A 24,177-nucleotide genomic window follows, 5' to 3' on the forward strand; every position below is an offset into this window, starting at 1 on the left:
TGATGGGAGGTTCTTAGGTGTAGGGAAGGGAGTTCCATGTCATGGCTGCCAGGTGCGAGAAGGAGTGTCCTCCGCTGTTGGATCGGTAGATCCAGGGTGTTTCTGCGAGAAATTGGGAGGTGGATCGAAGGTGTCTTGTTGGTTGGTAGAAGGTCATTAGTTTGTTGAGGTATGCTGGTCCTTCGTTGTGTAGGGCTTTGTAGGCAAGGGCCATCATCTTGAACTAGAATCTCTTCTGTATCAGGAGCCGGTGTTGTTTCTTGAGGTGGGGTGTGACGTGGGTCCTTCTGGGTAGGTTGATGATGAGTCTTGCTGCTGCATTCTGTATTGTCTGCAGTCTCTTCAGGAGGCATGCCGTTATTTCTACATGAAGAGCATTTCCGAGGTCAAGCCTGCTGGTGACAAGGACCTGTGTGATGGTCCTTCTGTTATTGAATGGGAGCTATCTAAAGATCTTGCGAAGCACGTGGAGGATGTGAAAGCAGGCTGATGAGACAGGGTTGACCTGTTTTCCCATCGAGGTTGATGATGTTGAGTCCGTGGGATTGATGGTGTCAGCCATGGGAGACATGTAGGAGTTGAAGATCAATGAGCCAATCATTGAAACTGAGGGGATTGTTATGTATCTTCTATATCATTTTATGCTTTGATTTGCACTAGAATTAAACAGACAGTTTAATGTATGCATATATTGTTGAAATATGCAACAAATAAAAAGAACGTTACCTGGCATTTACAATTTTACCATCAAGAAAAACCAAGCATTGACAAAGCCAATAGGTCTGGCCTATAGAAGAGCTATTGGCTTTGACAATGTGTTTTTGTGATGTTGTACACCAGTGTGGCTGCGGTTTAGCATGGCTAAATGTTAGTAATAATAATAATAATAATACTGAAGTTTATATAGCGCACACAGCTACCTCACAAGGAGGTGTCCCGGCGCTTTGTAAGTTAGAGGTATGGAGTATCATAGTGTGGAGTGGGGCAGTAGTGTGTCATAGAGTGGAGTGGGGAAGTAGAGTGTCATAGAGTGGTTTGTTGGAGTAAACTGTCGTTGAGTGAAGTAACAGGAGTAGAGTGTCATAGAACTGAGTAGAAGGGAGCAGAGTTCAATGGTTCAGGGGCAGAGAGTGTTGTAGAGTGCAGTGGTGTAGAGTGGCGTGGCGTGAGGTGGAATAGGGTGGAGTGGGGTGAGGTAGTTGGGTGGATTGTATTGGAGTAGAGTAGGGTGGATTGAGTGGAGTGGGGCGGTTTGGAGTGGGGTGAATTGAAATGAGGTAAGCTGGATTGTAGCGGGGTGCAGTGGTGGCTCATGGAGGGTGGGGTGGAAATTTCCTACCCAAGTATAATGAGTGAACAAGCGAAGCGGCGGAGCCCAAAGTGCAAAAGCAGGGCTTGGGGGAGGTGTTCTCCCCCCAAAGAAAATTTCAAAAATATGGCTTCAAATGTTGTCTTGAAGAGACATGTTGTGATTAATCTGTGGCCTTCAGCTGCCAACAGGCTTCCCATTTCTTGGTCCATCACCTGTCTCATATTCTTTGTCACCATTTGTCCCTGGCATGCATGCTCATACCTCATCGTGTGTTCAGCCCTGCGCAGAGCATGGATCAACAACTTGTAAACATCCAATGCCCCTGTGTTTTTGACCATTTTAAGACCTACTTATTTTTTGTTTTCAGCATCCTGCACAGTGCTCATGCTTTTACCAACTCCGTCTCCTCCCACCCTCCCTCATGCCCTGTCCACAGATCACCCCTCCCCATCACTGCTTTTTCCTTTATTGCTGTTTTCCATTTCTCACAACTCCTCCCTCCTGTCTCTGCTTGCTCCCTTATTTCTCCCAGTGCTTGCCCCATTCACAAATCACCCCCTCCCCCAACCCATCCATTTGTTACCCCTATTATAGTCTATTTCATTCTGGTGAGTGGTGGTGTTCTGACTTTTAATGTCCTGTTAGTGTGGTATGGATTGGAGTATGAGTGCAAAGCGTCTATTACATGTCACACGTGTAGCCTCCCTTGTTTTCCATGCGTGTGGGTTTTAGGTGTGTGTGTGTGATTACACCTCAAGTGGTCGTTCACCAATAGTGCTTATAGCTGGAAAATCAGACCTCAAGTGAATCAGGCATATGTAAACGCAGGGCATGCTAGAGCTTCTAAAGTACCTGTGTCTTCAGCTGGAATTGCATAGCCACGTTTCTTCTGTGCGAAATGAATGAACTGTTTATGTTTTACTTTGTTGCTTCTCATTTCATAGGGTGAGTCTCTATTTCTTAAGGTTTCTCCCGTTGTATACTTTCTTAATTTTTCTGCATTCACCTGTGAAGTTTTCCCATGCGCCACTGATGCTTAACTTGAATTCCCCTGAAGGAGTCTTGATGTCAAAAAGTCTTCCTGCTGCTCAGTGTCCACTGCAAAAATAGTAATTTTATTGTGGTTGCTGATGCAAGATTTTATGTTATTACAACCTATATAGCGCACCTATACCCGTGGGTGTCTTGGCGCTTTCAGGTTCAACATACTATGCCAAGAAAGCTAGTTTCTACAAAGATACGTCTTAAGTTGTTTTCTGAAGTCAAGTAGGGTGGGAATTGTCCTGTGATGTACTGGGAGGGAGTTCCACTGCTTGATGGTGTAATATCTGAAACTCCTCCCACCCCAGTTTGTCTTTTTGATTCTAACAGTGGTCATCAAACTGGTGTTAGCCGATCGCAGGGGTCTTTTTGTAGAGTACCAGCCGAAAATATTCCAGAGACATTTCGGACCTTTTCTGTACAGTACCTTGTGAGCAATGCAGAGAGCCTTAATTTTAACATGCTGGCAGACAGGAAGCCAATGCAGGTCCTGGATACCTGTCCTAACAGACTGATATTCAGGAATGTACAGGAATAATCTAGAGGCAGCATTGTGTACCACCTGCAGCTTCCTAACTAGTCTGGCTTGGAGGTTCATATATAGACCATTGCAATAGTCTAATTTGAATAAAACTGACAAGGTCACAACTGTCTTTCTGCTGTATTATGGCATGAATAGAAGGATTTTTCTTAAGCTTTTGATGGTCAGATATGAAGAGGACACAACCCTGGAAACCTAGGACCCAAAGTTACGTTTTCATCTATAATAGCACCAAGATTCTTGGCTTTAACTACGGGTGTGAGAGGAGAACCCAGGTTGTCTAGCCACCAAGCTGGAGACCAAGATGGGAATAAACTTCCTCAGGGTCACTAATGTATACCAGCTTAATACTGTGATTCTTTCTATTTTTTGGGGCAGTTTTATATAGTGCCAACACCATCCGAATGTAGTTGAGTTCTTTACATTAGTACCAGTTACTTATTTTTGTGCAGTTCTATATAGTTCTCAAAAAGCCACAGAGACGGAGCGATGCAACTGGGGAATCACACACCCACTTTGGGTGGATAAGAAAGCTCTCACACACCGACCTAGTCAGTGTCATGCTTCATTATCGGGCCCCACCAAAAGAGGCCGAGTGCCTCTTTGGTGTGCTACAACGCCAGATGACTGCGGAGCTGGTTGTGTGAAAAGGGCGTGCAGTGAGGTATAAAAGTAAAAGTGCCTAAAGGGTGGGTATCTGCAAAAAATATTTTAATGATAGATCCCTAGGACACGGTTAAAAGGGGTTATGTGTCTGAATTAAAGGTAATGGATTGGTTAATTCAGAATCAAAGTTAGTCAGTCAACATGTTTCTGCCTTTACAGTGGTTTAAATTTACCTAGGCATTCATCAGGACTAGTTTATACCCCGGCGGTATGGACTCTCTAATCATCCACCCTAACCTGGGGGCGTGAAAGTGAAAAAATAAAAAATGTGATAAAGTGCATAAAAAGGGGGAAGAGCAGGTTGCTCATTCCAAAAATACTCCTGGATTAGCAGTGTTTCTGCACCTGTAAAATGAATAACACAGACAAACAAAGAAGACATACACACAATTAGTTGTTGGTATAGGTCATTGCGTTTGCCCAGGGTGCTCCATAGTTGTGACATAGGTAGTGTTCCCAAATAAACACTAAAGTTAACACCATCCATATAGCCCTATAGGGATGATACCACTAACTCTGGGTAAGTGAAGTGAAAATAATTGCTTAAAACACACAGAGTGACTAGAGAGGGTTAAAAACACGATAAAAGCACTCCATAGGAGGGATCAATGGACCAAAGGTCTGTGACCCCACCGAATAATTCAAGGATTCAATAGATATCTCACTTTAGATTGCCGCTAACTGCACCATGGGTCTCGGGAGGGGAGTTGGAGCGTACCTGGCACATCCTGAAAATAGAAAGTAAAGGCTTAAAATACATTGGATCGGGTTTGACTTAGCTCGATCACGTCGCTGAAGGCAGATCATGGTGGTTCAGCGTGGCGCGTGTCTGTCTCGACGCCCACCTAACCCGGCTTTTTGAGACCTATTTAACCTCTCTTTTTTTGTTTATACGTACTAACCGGGGACTAAGAGAGTGTTCCTTAATCTCCCTGCCTCCCCTATTGTTGTTTGTGTCAGTTCTATATAGTGATTCAGAAAAGGGGGTGGTGATGAACAGAGTGTCTGAATTAAGCAGACCACTCTTACAATGAGCTAAAAAACGGTGTTGGATCTAGCCCTGATCTCTTGACTGGGTGAGAGTATTCTGCTTAATTCAGAGACTCTGTCAATCACCACCCCTTGTTGTAAATAGTTCTATATAGTGCCAACACCACTCAAAGGTTTTGGAGTGCTTTACATTGGCACCAGTAACTTTACTGAAGGATGCATTCCATTTTTGTAGGTACATTGATATTAAGCAATTTGCCCAAAATCAAACCGACGCTGAAGCTTAAACACAGTTTACCAGCTCCATTGTCCGCAGCTCTGGCCCTTACACCACATCCTCTCCTGAAAGGGCGTTATATCATCTTCGTAGACTAGGCCTCAGTTCCACATTTTGTGATTACGGGTGAATAACACAATCTCCCTGTTTTCAAACACAACAGACATTGGTAAAGGCAGTAGGTGAAGGAGCCTGATGCCTAGCCAGCAATCCAGGTTCCACAATAACACGTGCTAGAGGACATGTTTGCAGCTTCTGTAAGACTGAGAATGAGAGGGCTTCATGTGAGGGAAAGCAGGGTGAATCGCAGCAGGCCAAAACAAAACTTCACACAAAACTCGTTCAACTACATACTTATTCTCCCCAGGCCTGGTGACTGGACTGCAGTGGCACAAACTATTAACCAACACTGTAGAAGAACCTGGAAGGAAGCTTTCGGATTCCTCCACCAGCCCACCTATCAATACAAAATCAGCAGGAGTTGCTGGGTCTTAGAGGAAGTGGCATAGGCCACTGACGCACATCTTCAGGAAGACCCTCAAGACCTGGTTCTTCAACTGACCAAAGCTGTCCCCCAGCACCTTGAGACCCTCACGGGTGAGTAGTGCACTTAGAATTCTCTGATTGATTGACCGATTGACACTCCTACATTGTATCAGACGGCTTGCCCTGCCCCCAACCATTGATATTAACACAGGTCTTTTGGCTCCTCCCTGGGCCATGTTAATAACACCCAAAGTAAAAGTTTATTATCAGTAAAACAAACTCCGCACACACCAGTATGTTGTCACTGCCCTGATTTATGAATCCAGGTAAAAAAAAACTCTTCCAGCCAATGCATGCGCAGGGCCAAGGGCCTTCCTCCCTGTTTTACTCCCCAAAAAATAAATAGATTTACACATCTTTGTCACCGAGCACAAAAAGCAGGAAGCACTATTTATTTCTGGCTGCTCAGTGTTTCTTCTCACCCTTTTGTCACTCCCCTAGGGTGGCTGGGCAAAGCCCATCTCACCCCTTAACACCTGCTGTCCCTGATGGGGTAAATTAGTTTGGATCGAGGTGGGTGCATTGGGTTGAAGTGATAGGACTAGGGTTAGATGGATTGGATTGGATTGGGGTGTGATGTGGTGGACTGGATTGGAGTGGGGTGGTTTGGAGTTGGTTGAATTGAATGGTGTGGATTAGATTGGACTGGAGTGAGAGTGTATTGGATTGGACTGGAGTGGGGTGTATTGGATTGAAGACGGGTGGGGTGGCGTGGGCTAGATGGATGGATTGTAGTGGGGTGGGGTGGGATGGACTGAACAGGGGTGGGGTGAGGTCGATTGAATTGGGGTAGAGTGGGGTAGATTAGAGTTGGATGGACTGAAGAGAGTTTGACTGGATTGGATTGGAGAGGGGTGGATTAGAGTGGGGTGGGATGGATTGGATTTGGGTGGGGGGTGCGGTGAGATTTGGGTGGGGTGTGTTAGATTGGGGCGAGGGGGGTTTGATTGGAATGGGGTAGATTGCATTGCGGTGGACTGGGTCAAGTGGGGTCAACTGAATTGGGGTGGATTGGACTGGGGTAGATTGGACTGGTGCAGAATATTTTGGATTGGAGTGGGGCAGATTGTTTGGGACTATAGTGGGGCAGATTAGAGTGGGGTGGGTTGCAACGATTGGAGTATAGTGGATTGGAGTAGGTTGGGGTGAGTGGGGTGGACTGATTGGCCAGGGTTGATTGAATTGAGTGGGGTGAATTGGATTGAGTGGATTGGTGTGAGGTGAGGTGGGATGGGATGTAATGGCAAGGACTGTAGAGGGGTAGATTGGGGGGTACAGCTCTATATAATTTCAAAAATGACACATAAAAAAGAAATGTTGTCAATTTGCAATATAAATATAATTGTCATCTTCTAAGAACTGCGTCCCTGAGCTAAAAACAAAACAAAACATGAGTGCAAAGTGAGAAAAGAAGAATTGGCAAAATAAAAGAAAGTTAACAATAGAAAATAAAACTTTGCAATTCTATTTGTGCTGCTGGGCATGTTTTTGCACATGACTTCTGTTGGCAGGGCACTAGAAGTTAAAAAGAACAAAACATTACCTCAATCAAGTTGTGAGTAACGGATGGGACTGATTAAGTAGAATCAATCAAAGCTTGTTCCTCGCTAGACAAAAAAGAACAGAAAAGGTGCTAGTCCTGCAGTGACCAATTACGAGGCTGTAAAGAATAGTGCCATGCAAACCAGCAAATGGTAAACTACGTGCGGTCTCCAAACCCTTTTTGTTAAAAACTGTCTCGCATGCATACACATGCGCTAGCGCTTGCTATTGCTGGCTCTACCCTAATAACAACTGCTTAAAAGATATACCATGCTATAATTGAACATAAGGTAATGCCTCACTCTATAATTGTAGGTTGTACGATATGCTTTGTACTTCTGCAACTAAAACCAAACAAATGTAAGCATTCTCTGTTACAATATTAAATGGAAGAGGGAAGAATGGCCATCATGTAGAAACATACACAACTTCTCTAGTCAACTATACAGTTATTCCCTTCAACATTGTCATGTATAGTTACATTTTAACTTCTCTGAAAGATTAGAACATGAACCCTTGATGGTGAAACAGAAAGTAACCAAAGAATGCAGGAGGTAATTTGGGGATTGCTGCATGTATGGGAAGTAAATGCCAAGTCAGACAAAAATTGTTCATAGTTAGGCTCAGATTTTACTGGCACAAAACCATAGAAATTGAGCAGTTATGGTTGCCTGAGCTAACAATAACATATCCCCCTGTAATTCACTGCTTTTGTTCCCAAATATTATATAACTCATGACATGCTCAGTGACATCACTGATGACATCTCAAATGATATCACTGATGACATTAATGATGACATTATCCTGTGACTTAAAGATATATACTAAGTTACAGAATAAGTTATAATACTATACTTTCTGTACTAGTAATTTGCCATACAATTTCTAATATATCTCAGTGGCTGTCTGACTGTACCAGTGTGTGAGTGGGTGTGAGAGTGGTTGTATGGATGTGTTAGTGGGTATCTGAGTAGCTGGATGGGTGAGTGAGTGGCTGTATAAGGGGCTGTGTTGGAGCGTGAGTGGGTGTATGAATGACTATTTGGGTGATGTAGTGGTTGTATGAGTGGCTGCATAGGTGTGTGAGCAGCTGCATGGATGGCTGAGTGACACTGTGAGGCCTGTAGAGTAAAATGGGGTAAAAAAGAGTGTGTTTACCATTTTAATTCCCACAGGACCTTTAGTGGAAGCTGCAGCCTGACCAGCTAGACTGAATTACAACAAATTTAGGAGGAAGGTAGATTTGGTTACACAGATCACGCTTTCAGTTATTTGATTTGCATCTTTTCAGTAGTTGTTGAGAAATTTAAGAGAAAAATGTTAGTGATATCTGTAGCCGCGGAGACTCTATGAATAATGAAGAGCTCGTGCAAGGAAATGCAGAGCTTTGATTGGCTGCCAGCACTTCAATCAGGAAGTGTTGGCAGCCATCTTGAGACTCGCTTCAGCTGAGTCTGACAAAAGAAACGTTTTAAAATTAGAAAAGGGGGCATAGTAGGAATACCCTGACCTCATGAAATTGTTCCTGAGGTCCCATAGGGACCGCGCAAGGGGAAAAAAGCATTTTTTAATACACAATTTGACATGAATTCACAGTCTTTGTAAATGTACGGGAAAAATAAAAAAAATTAAAAAAAATGTGCTTGTTTTTGATTAAGACCTTGGGTGGGCCAGGTCATAGGCAAATGGGCCTCCCTCCTTGGCCTATCAAAACCCCAGGGACTGCTACCTCCCTGGAGCAGTCTGATAATGTGTGTGTGTGGGCCTACTCAGCCCACCCATGCTACAGAGAGCGCCTCCTCCCCTGGGCAAAAGTAATGAATGCAGGTGGTCTGCATGACTCCCGCAACCCTGAGGACTGCCACCTTCCTGGGACACTGCTTGCATACATTATCAGAAGTGTTCCAGGGAGGTGACAGTCCCCACGACCACCACCTGCCCAGGGATGTATACTGCAATGGAAGGAAGCTGTGTGGTCCCCCTCCTGGAGCCATAGATGGCCCTGAGGACCACCACGTCCCAAGTCCGGCTCTTGCAATATGTACCCGGGTGCCCACTCCCAGAACATAGCTGTGTGCTGTGGCTTGGTGTGAGCTCCCCCACGCCACAGCAAACACTCCGCTTACAGCTATCGAGAACAGTGAAAATGCTCTTGCTTGCAGCGAGCAGGGAAAAAATCATATTGTTTTCAGACACAGGGATCTGAATGTTTAGTGGTTCCCTGTGTCTGAAAGCAATACCGGCTCCTGCAGGAGGCAGTAAGCCGGTATGGACCATGGGGGCTTTCAGGCTCCCTTCGCGGCCCCAGTGCAGACTGGGTGACCTGGGGGCACCAAAGAACCCATGGCTGGGCCCGGGGCTCCCCAGGGCTGAAATCAGCCCTAAGGTCCCCCTTCTCCATTTTTAAAGGTCTGGGCCCAAGGGATGGGGTCCCTGAGGCCAAAATAGGCCAAGGAAGGAGGGCCGCACAGCCCCCTTCTCCATTATATAAAATATTAAAAAAGGAAAGGTCGGGCTCAGGGCCCGCCTCCCCTATTATAAACAAAAAAATTGAAAAGGACGAGCTCCAGGGGATGGAGTCCCTGGTGCCCAAATCGGTCTTGGGAGGGGGTCCACACAGCCCGCTTCCCTTTATTTAAAAAAATTAAAGAAGGCCGGGCCCCAGAGGATGTGGTCCCCTGGGCTGAAATTAGCTTGGTGAGGGAAACCATGCAGCCCCCTCCCCTTCTAATTTTATTTTTTAAAAGGCCAGTCCTGGGGGAAGTTGTCAGAGGACCCACCCACATTCTCCACCGCTCTGCAGAGGGGCGTCCTGGTGAAAAACTGAATAGAGGATGAAGTCCCCTTGGCTGCTGAGGGTCCTTTTGGGCCAACAACCCATTCTGTTACCTCCAATAAGCCCAACACAGAGGATTGCTGAGAGGTCATCTGAGGCCCCATCCCTTTCTCCATCACTCTGCAAATGCGCCTTCTGGCACACTACTGGTTGGGGGATGAAGTCCCCTTGGATGCTAAATGTCCTTGGGTGCCAAAAACCCTTCCTGTTACCGTTAGTAAATACCACACAGCAGGATTGCAGAGAGCTTGTGGGAGGCCCACCCCCTTTCTCCCCTCGTTAGGAAATAGAATTAAAAACACCTTAGAAATGTACTGATAAACCCAAAGGTCACTGGGACATTAGAGTTAGGAATTAAAAAAAACAAAGATAACAGGGACATTATAGTTAGGCAAAAGACATTTTTTTAAACTTAGAAATTCACTGAAAAGGCCAAAGGTTACAGAGACATTATAGTTAGGCTCGTATTTTACTTGTAAAAAAACATAGAAATTCAGCAGTTGTAGTTACCTGAGTTAACAATAGTGTATGCCCACACATTGCACTCCTTATGGCCTCACATATTACATCACTCATGACATGGTCAGTGATATGCCATGGTCATCTAGTGATTCAGTGTGTTTTTTAAACATTTATGAGTGTTAAACATATATACTGAGGTAACACAAAAGTTACATTAGTATTGTTTGTGTACAACTGAGTGATTCCATATGTAAACATTGATTATGTGAGTGTCTGGGTAACTGTATGTATCCATGTTTGAATGGGTGTGTGAATGTACTTGGGAGTGAGGGAGGGTGTGACTGGCTGTATGGGTGAATAAGTGGTTCTGTCAGTAGCTGTATAGGTAAGTGTGTGGGTGTGTCAGTGGCTGTATGAGTATTTGAGTGGTGTATGGATGAGTGAGTGGGTATGTGAGAGACTGTAACATGAGTGAGTAGGTGTGTGAGTGGCTGAATGGGTAAAGGAGTGAGTGAATGAGTGGTATAGGGGTGAGTGGCTGAATGGGTGAGTGAGTATGTGAGGGGATTTTTGGGTAAGAAAGTGCTTGTCTCTGTGACTATTTAGGTGAGTGAGGACATGTGGCACTATCTATATGAGTAAAGTGGGTATGTGAGTATCTGTATGGGTGAATGAGTGGCTGTCTGAGTGTCTGTATGAGTGAGTGAGTAGCTGTATGCGTAACTATGCTGTGAGTGAGTGGCTGTGTGAATGGCTTTTTGGATGTATGACTGGGTGTGAGTGGCTTTTTGGTGAGTAAGTGGGTATATGGGTGAGTGAGTGACTGCATCAGTGGCTGTATAGGAGAATGAGTAGCTGTATTGGTCAGTTTGTGGTTGTTTGAGTGGCTCAATGCGTGAATAAGTGGGTGTATCCGTAGTTGTATGAGTGAGTGAATGGGTAAGTGAGTGGCTCTATGCATGAGTGAGTACATGTGTGAGTAGGTATTTGGGTCTAAGAATAGGATATGAGGGGTTTGAGAATGAGTTGGTGTGTGAGTGGTTCTGTGAATGATGTAATCAATGATGTCATTTGAGATGTCATCAGTGATGTCACGGACTATGTCATTAGTGATGTAATATGTGAGGTCATAAGCAGGGCATTGGGGGCCGCGTGTTATAGTTAGCTCAGGTAAATATGCTGAATGTCTATGTTTTGTATGAGTAAATTTCTAACTATAATGCCTTAGTAGCCTTTGTTTTTTTTGGTGAATTTCAATTGTTATTAATTGTTATTTCCTAACTATAACATCCCTATAACCTTTGACTTTTTAAAAGGATGTTTAAGGTTTTTAAAATGTTATTTCGTAACTGTAACCAGTATCCTTTGAAAGTGAGTATGTGAGTGAGTACATGAGTGAGTACATCAGTAGGTCAGTGAGTGGGTTTGAGAGTGTCCGAGTTGAGCTGTCAGTGGGTGCATGAGTGTCTAAGTGAGTGTCCGAGTGGGTGTGCGAGTGATTGAGTGGATCTATGAGTGGGTGTCAGAGTGTCTGAGTGGGTTTGCGAGGGCCTTCATAAGTGTGTGAGCTAGTCTGTGAGTGAATGCATGAGTGTCTAAGTCAGTCAGTAAGTGGGTGAGTGAGTCTGTAAGTGGGCCTATGAGTGAGTACATGAGTCTCTGAGTAGCTCTGAGAGTGTGTGTAGCTCAGGGGGTGTGTGAGTCTCTGAGTGGGTCTGTGAGTGGGTGCATGATTGTCTAAGTGGGTCTGTGATTGAGTGAGTGAGTGCATGAGTGTCTGAGTGGGTCTGTAAGTGGGTGAGTAAGTGTTTGAGTGAGTCTGTTAGTGGGTCTGTGAGTGAGACTATGAGTCTCTGAGTAGTTCTGTGAGTGTGTGTATGTCTGAGTTGGTCTGTGAGTGTGTGTGTGAGTCACAGAGAGGGTCCGTGGGTAGGTGTTGAGTGTTTAAGTGGGTCTGTGATTAGGTGCATTAGTGTCTGGGTGGCCTATGGGTGGGCGCTTGAGTCACTAAGAGGGTCTGTTAGTGAGTGCATGAGACTCTGAGTGGGGCTGTGAGGGAGTGCATGAGTGTCTGAGTGTGTCTGTGAGTGTGTGAGGCTCTGAGTAGGTCTGTAAGTAGGTATGTGAGTCTCTGTGTGGGTCTGTGAGTGAGTGTGTGAGTGTCTAAGTGGGTTTGTGAGTAGGTGTGTGAGTGTCTAAGTAGATGTATGAGTGGGTGAATTAGTCTCCGAGTAGGTTTATGAGTCGGTGTATCAGTGTCGCAGTGGGTCTATGAGTGGGTCTGTGAGTCTCTGAGTAGGTCTGTGAGTGAGAGTCTAAGTGTTCTCTGTTTTGCCGTCTTCTGCTCTGTTTTGCCTTTTCTGCTTATTTTTCTGCCCTCTGTTATGCCTTTCTTGCTAGTTTTTCTGCCCTCTGTTTAGCACTCTTCTGCTCTGTTTTGCCCTTCCTGTTGGCCATGAAGATGAAAACCTGTGTAGGACGACTTGCTGGTGGCAACCAAAGTTAACCTTGAGTGGCATTTCAACTGAATACAATAGCCTAATATTGGGGTCATGAGTATGTCTAGGGCCAACAATCGCTTCACTTGCTTGATGTCTTTAAGGATTGGTTTTACAAACTCCTAAGATTCACAATAGCGAGTTAAGCATTGCACAAGCATTATATCAGAGAAGATGAGGGAGAAACATTGATGATGAAATCTATTCCAATCGATCTTCTTATTCATCAAAGGACTCGTATCTTCCCTTTGGTGGTCTCCTTGTTTTTTTACATTAATCATACGGACAATCGTGCCCATAATTGAGGCCATTCTTAGATTGCTGGTATAGTACATTTCCTGTCTAAAAAGTAAGAATAGCACCTAGTAGTGGTCATTTAAATCCCCAAAGTGCGGTCCACTATTAAGACCCCTGTGCCACCAATAAAAGCAAAAATAAAGTAAGTACTAATACACGTGGGCCCAATAGAATAGCAGTGGGCTCTAACCTTGCCTGAAGAAGGTTCAATTGCACTTGGGATTCATATACAGTTTAAGAAATACCCATGTATGTAGTTCATTGCAAAGTTTAAAATAGATGGAAGGACCACTTCAGAACGCAGAGCCGGAGGTTGGGGGGGTGGCCCTGTCCTGCCACTTCCTGTTGCAGACGGTCCCAGACAGTTCTGTCCGTCAGGGACATCTTAAGGATTTTGTGGGCCCTAGGCCATAGTTATTTTGATGGCCCCTGTGCAGATCAGCTGTGAATTTATGATCCAGTTTCAGCTCTTTCCTGTCCTCTTTGGCCAGATCACAACCAGTGCACAGACACACTGTTTCAAAATCTAATTGTGTTTATAGTTAACATTCAGAGATAGTGATGAGAAGTTTTCAATATTATAACACAGCAGCAGCTCACTAATACTACTGTTAATAATCTCTGTGACACCCTCCCATTTCTCATATGTAAGATCCTGTTTGGATCTAAAAGAATTTTTTTTATGGATGTAGTATGAAACAAAAACATAACGTTTGTCTGTAAAATGTCTGTAACAGACTCACGCATTAATCAAACTAAAAATAAATGGAAGGAAACGCTATTTGCAACAATCTGTTAAAGAATTATTCATGGTCATCAGGTTAGACTGCAGAACAGAGATAGCTCTATCATGGCCCCCCCAAAAAAAGGCAGGGCCCAGAGCCTACTTTGACCATGCCTTAAAACATCTCTGCTGTCCTTGTCCCAGGCTTTGTCCGAGCATAGCCCTCCTCACGACCCACTCTGGGAGAGCATTGGCACCTATATAGCACTTAATGAAACCATCAGAATGGAGGGGCCTACTTTCAAAGCTCCCTCTCTCAGTCAGTTCTGGGACTCATATAACCGTTGTAAAATCTGGCGTCCTGTGCTGCAGCAGAGCGTTGGCACTTAAATTGCACTTGGCAAACACGCGTGTTTCGTAAGTGCTGGGACTTTTAGTCTCCTTATAAAACTAATAAAAGCCAGGAAAATAGGGAGTCTCAAGAAGATGGCTTTATTCAAAGCAACCACCGACAGAGTAGAGATGTGCACAGCAGCGCATCCAAAGTCAGAATGCCTCTCAACAATCTATTGCGGCAAGAGCATTCCACATTATACAGCTCAACACGAGCTATTATTTACAACACATCCCCTTTACAACACTAAAAATAAGAAGAATAAAATGACAAAAAAAACAGTCCACTAGCATACAGCATAGCAATTGCAGAATAAAACAAACATATATGAATGCAAAACTTTTTTGTTGCGTTTTTAACTTAAACAGCATAAACCAATACAAGAAGAAAAGAAACAATACAAAAACAAATAGATCTAATTCAAGACGTAATCATTAAATCTCACTGGAGGTTGCCTGTGCCTGCTTGTACGATTAATTACTCCTTCTGCATGAACAGGATCAGGAGTATAAGCAGAGTGGTGGAGCGTCTCAGTGATTTTGACAAGCCTACACATACTCCATGTACAACCATTGTCTAAGACAACAACATTTTTCTTAATTGCAATGATGGTAAATAGGCCAAGGAAACTGGACGTGCCTTTGTGACCATGTTTTGCTCTTTTTACTAAGACACGGTCACCCAAACACCACCTTTTCACCCTGACCCACATCTTATCATCATACCATTGTTTGTATTTTTGCTGGTAATCTCTCAACTTAACTTTCCTCAGATCATCTGACACAACTCTCTCCTTCCGAATGGGAAGCCACACTGAATTAAGCTTAGAGCTGGCCAACCTTCCCCTCAAAGCTTCAAAAGAGATTTCCCCGAAATGGCATTCGGAACAGTACGGTGTGCTGACCAGGTATCCCTCAAAACACTGCTGAGTGAATTCTTGGAATCCAATGCCCGCTGGGCACAACTCTTTACAACCCTATTTGTTCTTTCAGTGGGACCATTGGCTTGTGGAGAATATAAGGCTGGTTTCTGATGAACAATCCCTAATTCTTCAAGGAAAACGTTCATTTCATGAGAGAAGAACTACACCCCACTGTCTGTGATTAGGTACTCCGGTATTCCCTCAGATACAAACACATTTTTTAAAAACTCAATCACAGATCTAGAGGTAACAGTGTTCATACATCTGGAAACAACCCATTTGGATCTATAATCAACAAGAAGAACAACATATCTCTCATGAAAAAGCATCAACTTAAATGGGCCAATAGTGTCCAACCCTAATTTTGTCCAAACAACATCAGGCACAAAAACAGGAGACAAAGGTGCATGACTAATGGTATGAGACTTGTCATTAATGGCACACAAATGGCAATCTTTGACTACAGACTCAATCTCACGGTCCATTCCCGGCCACCAATATCTCTCCCTGACTCGTGCCTTGGTAAGGCTTCTTCCTAAGTGCCCCTCATGAGCCAAATTCATCACCCTTCCCTTCAGCACATCAGTTGGGAACACTCTGTCATCTCTCCTGAGGCAACCTTGACAGAAAGTGAGATCATCTTTCACAGCCCAGAAAGGCTTCAGATCAGCATCAAGATTTTGTTAGTTCGGCCAACCCCTAGTATGACCCCTTTAAGGGAAACAAACACTCTGTCACCACAAGCAGAAGTCATCCAATCTTCCCTCGAGAGCAAGTATTCATACACCCAATGCACACACACAGGTTCTTCAACAACTTGCACACTGTTTATAGGTAGACAGGACAAGCAATCAGCTGACTTTTTATTCGGTCCTGAAATGTACTGCACACTGAAGTTGTACTCTCAAAGACCTTCACTCCATCTTTTTAACCTAGAATTCATGTGGTCACTGTGATGACACGAAAAAACTTAAACAAGGAGCCGATGGTCAGACTGAACAATAAATGGAATTCCCCAAAGATAAAATGTAAAATGCTGCACTGCCCAATACACACTTAGTGCTTCCCTTTCAATACAAGAATAATTGACCTCAGATTCTCTAAGAGCCCTTGAGGCAAAGGCCACAACTTTCTCTTCCCCATCAGATACCTGCGAAAGTACAGTCCCCAGTCATTTCAAGGCTGCATCAGTTGTTAAAATTGTCCTCAACTTGGAATCAAAATGTCCCAATGTTGGCATCTGACTCATTTCTGACTTGACTAAATCAAAAGCTGTTTCATACTTAGGGCACCAGACAAAATGTACTCCTTTCTTTAACAAGGCTCTAATAGGCCCAACAATGTTGGCAAAATTCCTAACGAACTTCAAATAGAACTAAGCCATTCCCAAGAACAACCTTACTTGCTCCTTGTCTTCAGGCACTGGAGCTTTGGCAATACTTTCTGCAAGCTCCAACTTGGTCTGAATACCATCGCTAGAAATCATGTGCCAAAGATGGGTAACAGACTTTAGTCCAATGTGGCATTTCTCCTTCATAACAGTGAGTCCCCACTCCTTCAATCTCTCCAAAACCGATTTCAGGGCACTTTCATGTTCATAATAATTTCTACCATAAATCAAAATGTCGTCTCGAAAAAACAAGACATTTGGTAGATTCCCCAAAATCATTTTCATAATTCTCTGGAAGCATGACGCCTCCGAAGCCAACCCAAAATGCATCCTCAGGAAATGGTAAGCTCCAAGAGGAGTTACAAATGAGGTCAAGTGCCTAGAATCTTTATGAAGCATGATCTGATGGTATGTGGAGGAAAGATCTAAAACACAAAAAATCTTGGCACTATTCAACAGGCTGATAGACTCAGAAATATTTGGTAAGGGCTGGCGATCTACCCAGATCCATTCATTCAATCCACGTAAGTCCACACACATCCTGACTGCACCTTCACCATCTTTGGGAGCCAAAAGCACAGGGGGCCAACCATTCCGAAGCCTCAATCTCTTCAATCACTCCCAATTTCAACAGTCTGTCAAGTTCAAACTTCAAGGGTTAAATCATCATTTTGGCACCTTTCGCACCTTGTGCACACATGGTTTGGCTGCATCCTTCAAGATGGTCTGATGCTCAAAACCTTTGAGGCAACCAAGGGTATCAGTGAATACTTCGGGAAATTCTCTAAAAGACTCACTAGCAGTATCCATATTGTCAATCCACATGACCTGATCTTGTGGATTCTTGTCACCTGGGTTCAATATTATACCCAGATCATGTTGGTGTCTCCATCCAAGTAGATTATCCCCCCTTTCAGTCACATTGACTTTTCCCACAGTCTCCCTTCCCTTAAACATAATCTTAGCAACCACATAACCAATGACGTCTATGGAGGAACTGCCATAACTAATTGGGGAGATGTCTGGAGAAAGTAGTTTCCTATTGTCGAGTCCAACCTTTTCATCCCACAGCTTGTTACTTAATAAAGTAAAAGGGGAACCTGAATCAGCCATGACACTAAACACAATTCCATCTACAGCTATGTCACATAACGGCATACTTATCTTTTCAATATCAACATCACCATTACATTCAGAAATGCTGTAAAAAATTACTGTGCGAATGGTTTCAGGACTACTTTCAGTTGCACGATTCTTTTTGGCAGACTTACAAACTTGTGCATAGTGCCCCTTGACCCCACAATTGTTACACACTGAGTCTCTGGCAAAGCAATTAGGATAAGCAGAGGAATGGGAGTAACTGCCACACCTACAACATCGTCCTCTTTGGTTATCATTGAAATTCCTATCATGAGTAGGAATACATTGATGTTGTAGACGGTCACAATCAATGCGTGGTTGACTATCCTTATTTGTCGCAGGCTGTGATGGGAAATTCTTAAGAACACTTTTGCTTTTAGAACCGTGCATCACCCTAGCTACATTGTTAATACATTTTTCATTAATGTCACCGTCAGACACAATATGTACACCATCTTGACTCTTCTTTGTGCTCTGGGTCTGGTTTTGCACACCATCATCACAACTCTTCCTCATCTCCTTTACCCAGGAAGAAATATTTTCCATTCCTTCAACAATTGCAATAGCATCAGTCAACGTGGGACTCTTGGTACAAACCAATTGATCTCTTACAAGGGAATCCGAAAGTTCACCAAACTCACAAGTACGTGCTAAAGTTTAAGGCAAGCGACATAGCTCCCTAAACATTCAGTGGAAACCTTGAATCCTGTTGAAAATTTGGGACACTCTAAAACCACTAAGCATGGGCCAAAAATCCGTTCCGCTCATGAAATTTGCGGATTTTCTGCAATTTCGCGATCCGCAAATCTCGCGAAATTGCCGAATATTTGTAAATTCGCTCGCGGGCGGATTTTTTTTTATGGCCAGCTCACTCAAGGGACCCCTGTGCCCTTCGGCCCGATGGCAGTAACACACACATGGTCACTGGAGACAACTCTTCTAGCACTTTACACAGCTGTAGTGTAGGAAAAGCACTATACATTTACCCAACGAGGTAGCGCTTACTGATTAGCCAGTAGAAGTACTCCAGTTGAGTAGGGGTATCGCTCAAAACGATGGCGTCTTCTTGGATAAATATGAAGTGCAGGGTTCATTCTGGCACGATGCTCCTGTCACAAAAATTAAAACTCAACAGGAAGCACTTACAGATATAAATAAAGCAGGTGCCCGAGTTGATGCTCAAATTCAGTAACGCATTCATCCGCCCAAAAACAATCGTGAGCTTTGTCGAGGCTGGGCAGGTGTGCTTTCTGCCCATATCTACCGTTTCTGACTCTGCGGGGCTAAACGGGGGGGGGGGCTTCTATGCGAGTTCACATGCCTCTTGTGTGTATAAAAGGTGCATCCTTCACTTTCACGAGCATAATCCCTGTGCAGCTCCTGTGACCAGGAGCTTATTTCTCCTCGTCTGCTGCTCTGATAGGTCTCTGACCTTTTATACACACAAGAGGCATGTGAACTCGCATAGAAGCCCACCTGTTTGGCGCCGCCCCACACACTAGCAGTGTGCACCATCTTCCCGCCATTTACCCACTATGATGGACAGCTTACTCAAGGGACCCCTGCGCCATTCGGCGCGATGGCAGAGTAACACACACATGTTCACTGGAAACAACTCTTCTGGCACTTTACGCAGCTGTAGTGTAGGAAAAGCACTATACATTTACCCAACGTGGTGGCACTTACTGGATTAGCCAGTAGAAAGTACTCAAGTAATAATTATGGTTTTGCGATTTCGCGCGAATTCGCGGACCGCAGATCCGCAAAATTCGCCCATACTTAAAAACCACATTGATGCGGGCCCAAAATATTGCTCCAACATGGTCATGGACATTTCATAAACATCTGTAGGCTCACTATCACCACTTGTTATTGGGTCAATGCTATCATATATATTTCTGCCTTCAACACCTAAATTATGTAACAGTATGTGTTGCTTTCTGAAGGCTGAAAATTGTTCTCCCCCAATGGCTACTATATAGGAGTCAAATGTGTTTCTCCATCTTTTCCATGGAAGGATAGACTCTCATTTTTCAGACAAAAATGCAAGGGGTTTGGACATGCTGGGAGATGTCGCCATGATTTGACACTTGTTTGATGATGCAGTTATCCACAAGAAAGTGTGAAAAGAAACATAAGATCGTAAGAAATACACACTGTTTGTTAAAAGAGTTGCTAGTCTTTGACGATTCACAGCATGAATATTGGAAAACTATATATAAAAGTGTCTTTTGGGAGACCATGAAAAAAGCAGAACCACAAAACAACAAACCAAATCCTCACCGTGATTAATTCTAGGAGATCGCCAAGTCGTGAGAGTCACTGCTGTGCTGAAAACATTTTATTTACAATGAAGTGTAGTTCATGTTGGCCATGTCGGAGTTAGCTAATTGTTGCCCGTATCCATGGCAAGGGGTGCTTCTCTTATGGATGAAATCTTCACTAAGATGGCCGCCACGCACGGATGTGTCAAAGTAAAACGTCAGCCTGTCAGTGCGGTCAGGCCATCTGTGTCAGCATTTCGGGTGAGGAAGAACGTCGAAGATCCAGGGAATGGAGAAAGTCAGAACGCTGGCACGCAAGGGTGAAGGCACGAGATGCTGGCGATTTAAAAATAAGAATCAACCGTTACTTACTGAAATCAGGTATTGGAGAGTGGTGGCAAGTAGATTAATACCTCAAAATACACGCTCCAGCATGTATTGTGGTATTGAGACGTAGGGTAGGCTCTTGAAAGTCTTGTAATTCATACCAAAGTCTTATCGTCGTGTTTCATCTGTGATTATCGATGAGGAGATCCAAGCGGGTTCATGGGGGAGTCAGTGGTTGCCTATTTGTTTCCTTTTAAGTAGACCTCGTCACCAGTAATAAAAGCCAGGAAAATAGAGAGTCTCAAGAAGATGGCTTTATTCAAAGCAACCACCGACAGAGTAGAGATGTGCACAGCAGCGCGTCCAAAGCCAGAATGCCCCTCAACAATCTATTTAGGTAAGAGCATTCCATATTCTACACCTCAGCACGAGCTGTTAATTACAACAAAAACCCCAGCATATAGTGCTGCGGGAGAGCATTGGTGCTTAAATGGTGCTTGATGTAACCATCGGAAGAGAGGGGCCCACCTCCTCATCCTCCTCACTCAGACATTGCTGAGAGTTCTAGTCCTGTGGTAAAATTTGGAGTCCCGTGTTGCTGGTGAGCAATTGAGCTTAAATATCGCTCAGTAAAACCATCAGGAAGGAGAGGCCCATTTCCTCTGCTCCATCAATCACTGCTGGGACTCACAGTCCCCTGGCAAAATTGGGCATTGATCCAGCGGCCTATAGAAAATATATCATAAACAACGCTACCCAACTTCATAACCTATAAACAAAATTCTATACTAAATATGGACCCATTTATAAACCTGACATATTTTGGGCCTACTGAATCAGGTGGTCAGACTAAATCTATATACATATTATCTACAAACTATATACAAATTTATACATCTGCGGAAAGAATATTGTCATTAGAATATAACTTAACCATTTAAACGACCACCATTTGGCGACGTGATCTAGCTAATTGTAACCTACACTCCTGAATAACCAAGACCAGCTTGTTTGTCAAAAGTAAGATTTTATTTACTAAATTATGGTATATAAATTGATAGTTTTATAAATGTATTTTATTAGCATCGAAGCAAGCATGATTGTAAAGAAACGTAAGAAAAATACAATTTAAGCAAGTGAATCAAATTAAAGTGAATATTTAAAGTTCAGCATTTCTAAAACCTAAGTCCCTAACTAAGCTAAATAGATAGAAATTAAAGTAAAGTTCTTTGAGGATTCTTACGTGCTCCACGCAAAGTCCGACAGCACTTCACCCTCATCGGAAAGTCAGAAAGCAGCAGCCAGCCCATCCCTAGGGGCATGACTTTTTATACCTTTCTACGCTAACTAAACTACGCAAAGGAAAGTTTTCAGAAATCTTCGACGTCCCATTGGCTGAGAGTGACAAGTGACATGTCACCCACATTTCAAATATTCCATTAGGTCACTTTTCTTAAGGACCATTGTCTTTTCTGTATGCAACCAGGAGCTTCCTAGGTTTGCTACAAATGTCTCATTGCTTCCAATTGACTTCCGCGGATGCCAAGTTAAGGGCTGACAAAATGTTCTTTTTCGACCTTGGCCATGTCCGACAGCATGATGATAGCACGTCAGTTTTTGCTTAGTGAACACAGCTTTTGACGAACATTTTATTTCAGAATGGGCGTCTCATGACTTTTGCAGAAGTAAAATTCAGCATTTTGTAGCTCGGGCAGACTAGGCCCAAAAGCAGGCAACTTATGTTTTCTAGTATAAAACAAACACAAGAAAAGTATTAATGTAAGAAATAATGTAGATTCTGTATCCACCCCAAGATTTACTAATTAATTAACCCACCCGATTAATCATATGTTACCTAGCCAATGCAAACAAATAAAGCAGCGTTTATATCTACCAGTCTCCGTTAATCCATGAGACTTATATGCACCTAGAATAGTAGAAATGACATCACACAGACAAGGAAAAGCAAAACAAGCACATGCTTCTTTTAAGTTTGCAGCAGTTAGTAATGACAAAAACGAAAACAATAAATTATTCTATTATTTTGCACGAACAAAAAGATGCAACAATTATGCACGTTTATGAGCACACATGTTAGTCCCCCCATGTGTAAAGTTTAATCTAAGTTGTATTAGTACGACAAATCACAAATCATTAATATTATTATTCATGTTATGGAAATGTGACTTCACGAGTTTAAACAAAATTTTGTTTTCTATCTCGCTCCATCAACTCCCTCATCTGGTGATTAACAAATCACCACACCAGCACTCAAAATTTTGGTAAATTAAATTTCTAAGAAATCGATTCAAATTCATTTGTATCAGTAAACCTAAAAGTCTGTTTCTGCATAATCTTTGGAATTAGCATAACGCTCTCTATGTAACTCCTGTAATTCAATCTACCTTTCTTCTTCTTTTCTAAGTTTATAGATTCTTTTCTTTTCTTTCAACTGTTTCTTTCTCTTATGTAACAAACAACCTATTTTGGTCAAAATAAAAATGAATACTATTATAATCAAAGGTGCCAAAATCTTGCCAAGAATTGAACTTCCGATATCATGAAACCAGTTTTTAATTGCTTGAAACCTTTTTGAAAGTTTCCCTGTAAAATCATCTTCTTCTAAAGGAATTATCTCTGAATGCATTTGTGTAATATTCTTAATATACATTTCAATATTCTTACTTTCGTCAGGTATATATGTACAACAATGTTGTACGTGTAAAATGCCACAGACTCCTCCCTCTTTTGCTAGGAGTATGTCTAAAGCAAGGCGATCTTGAATTACCATGGATCTAATTGCAATAACTTCAACATTTACTAATTGAAACCCATCAGCAGTGTCAGTTGATAATCTATCAACTATAGTGGATAATTTTCTAATTCTTCCTGCATTTAAGGTTATACCAACAAAAGGTATTACTGCTTGAAAAATATCTCCCAGAATTTCAGTAAAAGTTTCTCTTTTAACTCTATTTACATAATTATGAATTTTAAACAATCCTTCTGAATCTCTGTCAACATGAAACACTTTAGGAAAAACAATTCCCACGTAACAAGTTCCATACCAGTGGTCTGGAAGGTTGTAGTAGGCTTTGTCACCACAAACAAAATAAATCCCAGGAAAGATTGGATCTTTTCCACCTTTGAATCCCCAACCTCCCAAAATCTGATAAGTATCTTCACAGTTACTTGCACCTACAAAGTAATTATCAAAAAGTGTATTATCTCTTCTAATGCAAAGCTTTCCACTAACTGGTTTGTCTATATGAATTGCAATATTTTCAAGCATTTTGCCATTTAATTTCTCATCCTCTTTCTGCCAGAAACTTGACTTAGTCTGCTTGACTAATTCATTCCTCTTATAAATTGCTCTTCTCTCTTCAACCATATTCAAAAATTTCTTTCCTTCAGCACTTAATTTGCATGTTAGATTATTCTTGTAAGCATACTCGTAAGTGAGTTCGTTAGTAACAAGGAAAAATTCTCTCATTTGCTTTGCTTTCTTATGCTTATTTAAAGCATTATCAATCTTAATATTTGCAAAAATTTCATCATAATTTGAATAGTAATATTCTAAACGTCCAGTTTGATAAAATAAACTAGTTAACACACTACATGTTACAGCATAAGTGAGAGGAAGCATATTATATGTTACTCCCTCAGAAACAGAAGCAGGTAACTTAACGCAGACGTAGCAGTCTTTTGCATCCATTACCTTAACATATTCACTCAATAGCTTTGTGAATGTATTACTTGAAAAATCACCAATTGATTTATCTTGATGAATGTTAGGCTGATGATCAATAACTTTTGCAGACGCACTATGTTTAGTTTGGCTAACCAGAGCTTTGCTTGTTATGTTAACTTTCTGTAATTCTCTATTCATCTCCAAAGGGATAATCACAGCTAGAACCAACCAGAGCAGAATTAAAATGAGCAGACACACCAGAGTCATCTTACAGCATCTTTTAAAAACAGAACACTTTGAAGTGCTCTCCTTAAC

The sequence above is a fragment of the Lissotriton helveticus genome, chromosome 7 (genome assembly GCF_964261635.1).
Source record: "Lissotriton helveticus chromosome 7, aLisHel1.1, whole genome shotgun sequence".
Lineage (NCBI taxonomy): Eukaryota > Metazoa > Chordata > Amphibia > Caudata > Salamandridae > Lissotriton > Lissotriton helveticus.